This window comes from Corapipo altera, unplaced genomic scaffold, assembly GCF_003945725.1.
Source record: "Corapipo altera isolate COAL_440 unplaced genomic scaffold, ASM394572v1 58, whole genome shotgun sequence".
In the NCBI taxonomy this organism is placed as follows: domain Eukaryota; kingdom Metazoa; phylum Chordata; class Aves; order Passeriformes; family Pipridae; genus Corapipo; species Corapipo altera.
This window is the reverse complement of record NW_020884898.1, coordinates 8,388,568-8,394,567: the sequence shown is the minus strand read 5'-3', so window position 1 is coordinate 8,394,567 and position 6,000 is coordinate 8,388,568.

Sequence of the window (6,000 nt, the reverse complement as noted above, 5' to 3'; positions counted from 1 at the left end):
TATGAGTTGCATGCTAAGAAGAAAGTGAGGCTTCAACATCTGCTTAGGGTTGGTCATGTCTGCAGCCCTAACCTGAGCTCATTAAAGAGAATGGATATGCCCTGCTTTGTTGGAGAAGGTGTAGAGCTGTGATATTGTACCACTTGTGGAGTTGATCTAGTAAACCACTCTGTGGGCTTACAAGCTCACATCCCAGCTCATAATATCATCCATTCTACAGGACAAGGGCACTGGAGTTGTACTAGACACAACTCACTTGGGTTTGGTAATATCAGCTGAAGTTGGGCAAAATTCTAATTACAGCCTGTTCCCCAAGCATGGTTGATGTTATTTTCCATAGACTCCTGCTCCCACTCTCCCTTCCCTGACTGCTGAGCTCAGCATGGGCCTTCCAGAGATAGCACCAAGCTGAGAGAGAGGGACTCCCCTGAATGACACAGGACATTTACACTTATGTGTGTATATAATATATATATACAGGTACTTTTTCAAATATGAACTTGAAAAACATAGAATTATAGAATGACTTAGATCTTAAAGATCTCCTCACTCCAAACCCTCTACCATGGGCAGGGACACCTTCCACTAGACCAGGTTGCTCCAAGCCCCCATCCAGCCTGGCCTTGAACACTTCCAGGGGCAGGGCAGCCACGGCTTCTCTGGGTAACCTGTACCAGGGCCCCAGTATCCTCATAGGAAAGAATTTATTACTAATATCTTGTCTAAACCTACCCTCAGTTTGAAGCCATTCTCCTCTGTCCTGTCAGTACAGGCCCCTGTAAATAATCTCTCTCCATGTTTCTCGTCGGCTCCCTTCAGGTACTAGAAGGCCACAATTAGGTCACCCCAAAACCTTCTCTTTTCTAGGCTGGATAACTCCAACTGTTTCAGTTTTTCCTCGTAAAGAGGTGCTTCAACCCTCTGATCATCTTTGTGTCCCTTGCCTGGACTCACTCCAACAAGTCCACATCCTTCCTGTGCTAAGGATCCCAGTCCGCAGTTCCAAAGGAAGGAAGGAAGGAAGGTCTCACTGACAGCTGTGTTCTCACATTTAATAACCTAAAAATCCCACTGTACCAAATTTAGCCAAAAGAGGGATTTAGGGGACAGGGTTGCTCACCATTTAATAGGTTAGGGAGTAAAGGGAAAGTGTTGGAAAAACAAGGGCAACGACAGAACCAAGAGAAGGATGGAGATGGGATGTTTCTCTGGCAGTGCACTGAAGAGGTGAAGCTCTGGGGACATGAAGCAAGTCCCAGGTGGCTGCAGCAGAGAAAAAGGGCTAAGAGATTTTAAAATAGTTTTATCCTTGGAGAAACTGTACAGCTTAGCAAACACAGGGTGAGCATGTGTCCTATAACTTTTTTTAAAGGAAAAAGCAACACCACCTCCCCGTGGCTGTCTATTCTTACATTTTAATACAATAAGTATACTGGAAAGCATCCAGTTATAGTGTAGGGGTTCCACCTCTCCAAACATGGTTGTTGTTTTTTTTTTATTTCTAATTAATTTTGTTAGACTTTACAGCCTTATCAAAATGCAAATCAAAGAATGAAGCCAGGCTTTACTGCTCCTCCAGTGAATTCTTACTGTAAATAATTTCTTCATTGATAATTAATTTTCAGTAGCCACTCTTTGGTATCATGGCATGACTAATTAAAAAAATGCAAGTGCTAATACTGGTATGTTATTCTGTACTACCTAAACATTAAGATAAATTTTTTTCTATGAAAACATTACAGCACTAAACCCTATATGGATGTTGTAATGGTAAATATAAAAGATAGACCAGAAAGGATACGGACTGGTTTTGCCCATAGTTATATTAAAACTTCACAGTAAACCTTGAAAAGTAAGCCCAAACTCCTGTGAATGTAATACGCTGACTGTGCAAGTGATTTAACTTGGGATAAATTCTGCCCTGCTGTAGAGCACTACTGAAAAGAGACTCAGTAAGAGCACAGGAAGGAACTGGAACAGTTTCTCTGAAACACCCATCAGGTAAGAACGAGGAGCAAGGGCTTCAAGCCACTGCCAGAGGTATCAAAACTAATAATTTCTTATTCCCATCTTAGAAAAAAACAGCAACACTTCAACATCTCATCAAAAACCAACCTGGGTATTTTCAAAATATTCTGGGTTTAGCCAGAGTGTGTTAACTCCTATTCTCATGCTTTTCTTTCTGTTTTGTTACACAAAATAAAATAAAATACTCTTCTAGGAAGAAGGCAAATCTGCTGTCAGCACTGACATTTATTTTAAATTTTGACAGACTCAATGCAAGTGGGCCCAATACGTCACGAAGTTATCCGACATCATTTCTTCAAAGGCCTATTAAGGTGATATAGCTCAAAGTAATTATACATTTAGGAATATGCTCAATCTAACTTTGCCAAACATCACAATCAAATAGAGAACCATAACAGACTCTTTAATACAGTAATAAACCCAATTCCCAGAGAGAGGGATCCAGAAGTTCTTTCTTTCTTTCATTCTTAATAAGTGAGACAAAAGTTGTGCTTTTCCTGTTATTGGTCGTTGTTAGGTGCTTCGCAAAAATCCCGTCTCCTTCTATACAGGAAAACTGTCTCTCAAAATGGTTTATTTAGTGTCAGCACCTCAGGTTGTAAAAAAGGCATTGTACAAGGTTTATGTTCAGAAGACCAGAAACTGAGACTTTCATGTGAGAAAACTCAGGCTATAACAAATAACTGTGTTTGTGAACACCAGATGCCATGGACCAAAAAATACTGTGGGTTCATTGGTGTAATAACTAATTTGGGTACCTGAGCTGCAAGGTCCGATTCCTTGATCTCACACTGGTGTCCTTCCCAGGCTTAAAGAGACTTTAATCTCAAAGAGATTGTTTCTATGTACCTTTATTTTTACATCTGTGCTGTAACGTGGTTATGACGGCTGCCTTTGTAAAGCATTTTGACATCTAATGGTACAGAAAGAGGTTACTTGGCTGGGCTTACCAGTTATTAATGTTGTTCTGTACCTTCAAGATGCAACTGTGGAACACAGAAATAACGGAGGAAGCTTCTGGTCCTTTTGGGCAAGAATGGAAGAACGCAGTCCACAGCAGTTGCTCTCTATAACAGAATTAAAGACTAAAGCACAGAGTGTTTATCTTGTTTCTATTACTATCAATACAACAGCAATGTGGAAAGAATACTTATATTTTCATCTCCAGATAATGCTTTGACCGTTCTCTCCAGCCTTCCATTGGAGGCAGAATGCCTCAGGGACTTCATTGCCAGCCCTGTTTTTTCTTAAGAAGCATTAAGGGGAGGTGATGAGGAGCAGAGAGGTTTCTGATGGGCCACTGGGGAAAGGAGTTACTGAGTGAAAATGTCAAGGTAGAAATTCTTGGCACAGTAATCAAGACAGGCTCTCAGGACTTTTTAAAATATGTCTTTAAATCTACTTACAGTCTGGCTGAAACTAGATTTACAGTCTATTTTTGCAGCTGCCAGTCTCCACTTAGGAGAGCTTTAGCGCTGGATATGGATAGTGTACTTCAAAAGGTAGACAGAAATCTTTGAAGTGCACACAGATAGACTGATGTGGAGGGTTACTCGAAAGTATAGGTTTCCTCTGTCAACAAAGGTATTTAGAAATGTTAGGATCCCAAAGGTGTGCAGGATTTCATCTGTCTAGGTGGACAAAGCCTTAGATTTTACAACTAAATGGGTTTATGCATTAGAAAGCCCATTTTTTATAGTTGCCTTGTTTGTGTATGTGCATAGGTAAGGGACAGAAGCCACACATTTATATTGTGATATTTTTCCATGTAAGAATTTTTTAACAATATCCTCGAACTTATGGGAACACACTTGGAAAATATCTGTAAGGACCAACTCCTGAATCAGCATAAATCAGTTGTGGTCAGTAAAGAACCTTGTTTAAACTGAAATTTTAAAAATGGGCAAAATCTGGCATTCCATTACCTTCTTTTGAATAACTTTTTAGAATGTTTGTAGTATTTATCAAAGTCTGCACATTGAACCTAAAATTTTCAGTGAAGTAGATTACTTTGTAAAATATTTATGTAAGATGATCCATCTGAAAAGGAAAAAAATTCTATTCAGAGTATCTATTGACAACAACCACTTCCTTCATTTATAGAGTGGTTGTTTTTTCATGTAGGTCAAATAACTATCACAAAAATGAATTCAGGTACAAGCAAATCCCCTTGCCTATAAGAATTACAGGCAAAATTTAATTTCAGATGAGTTTACCTAGAGATGTGTGGAGACTTAGTAGAAGGCAGCTAACTGAATACATTAGAGCACTGTTGATACTGTAGAATAGTTATACACTGTTGCCTATTTTACTTCTACTAAAAATGAGAATTTGAAATAAAAAGAGGATAGCTACAGTATAGCTAAAACTACAAAAGAGCATTTAAGAAAGTACATTTTCAGTTGCATTTTTCATTTTTTTGCCATAACTCTAGCACAGTGTTTAATATACAGGTTTGAAAAAAAAAGGAAAGAATTTTTTTTTTTTTAAATAAATACCAAAAAAAATCGAGGCTCAAACCTAGCAGAATTTTTCCTGATGACAGTAACTGATTCTGTTAACATGTTCAAAATAAATGCAAGAAAAAACAACTCTAGAGAATGAATTATCCACATATAGTTCCACTGTTTCTCTTGGTTGGAGTACCACTGGTGCACCGCCGGCCTAAGCAAAGTGTTCAGGATTATTAATGACTTTCAGAGGTATTACTTGCAGACTGCTTAAATCTCCCATATCTCGTATTAGTGCCTTACATATTAGGCTGGGGCATATTTGGGTGTCTTTCTTTCTGTTTATTGTAGGCCTGTAGAAAGTTTATTGAAAAGAGGTGTGTGGTGGTTTGGGCTAGGCCTTCCTTGGTGACCAGTTTGTAACCAAGGAAGGGTCCAGATTTACCCAGTATTCCCTACGATTTTTACGTAAGCCAGATTATAAGAAGAAAGGAGGAGAGGCCTTCGTTCTCTTTCCTTCCGGCGGCTTGGAGGTGCAGGTTCCCTGCTGTTGAGTCTGCTGTGTTGGGGAGCGAGGCCTGGTAAGGCCTTGTCGACCTTGGGAGGCAGAGGTTGCCGGCGATCGTCCCGGAGCAACTCTCGGTTGTCCCAAGGAGAGTGGTGGGATATTTTCTTTGCTAACTCTTTAGTTACTAGATCTCGGGCTACTGATTGGGATATATATATATATATTATTTTGGTTTTGTTCCCTTTCCCTTCTCCCTTCCCCTTTCCTTGTGAAATTGTATATATTTTAAATTGTATATATTTCAATTGTAACATAAGTGTAAATATATTTATATATATCACTTTAGCTGTCTCTCTCATTTCGGGTTTTCTTAGTTGGTTGTTTTTATCCCTCTTCTCCCTGAGGTTTGGGGGGGGGGGGGACTTCTGGTGGTAAGGTTTGGAGACTTGACAGGGAGCCAGCTTCAAACCATATCAAGGTGTAATTTGGACAAACAAGTTTTGAAACGATTTCACCCTCCCTAGGTACAATATGGTATTTAATTAGGTGATTTACTAAGAATCTACATATGTAAACAGTTTAAATGTTGTTTTGGTGTAAGCCTGCTGTTAACTGTCCTACTGACCTATAGCTACAGTGTAAATTCTTTTACTGTAAGAATGCCACTTTTACTAATAACCAGCAGTTCATAGAAAACAATATTTGAGTAAGTGTGCCTATAATGCCAGAAAAGAGGTTTTTTATTTTTACTCCAAAATGTGGCATTCAAAAGGAAAAACACTTTGACCCTTAGAATAATCACACATGTTGTTAAAGGAAACACTACTAGTACTCTTCTGGCTTTATTCCCTGGATTAAGAAAAGGAAGATAAGTTACTTATGTAGAAAATAAACTTGTGGATTCTCCATTATTTGCTAAAGTCTACGAAAAATGAACTTTGAACAACATTGGCTGGTGTTGAGCCTGTAGTATTGACATGATTTCAGAAAGTAAGCAAACATATTGGAAGTTTG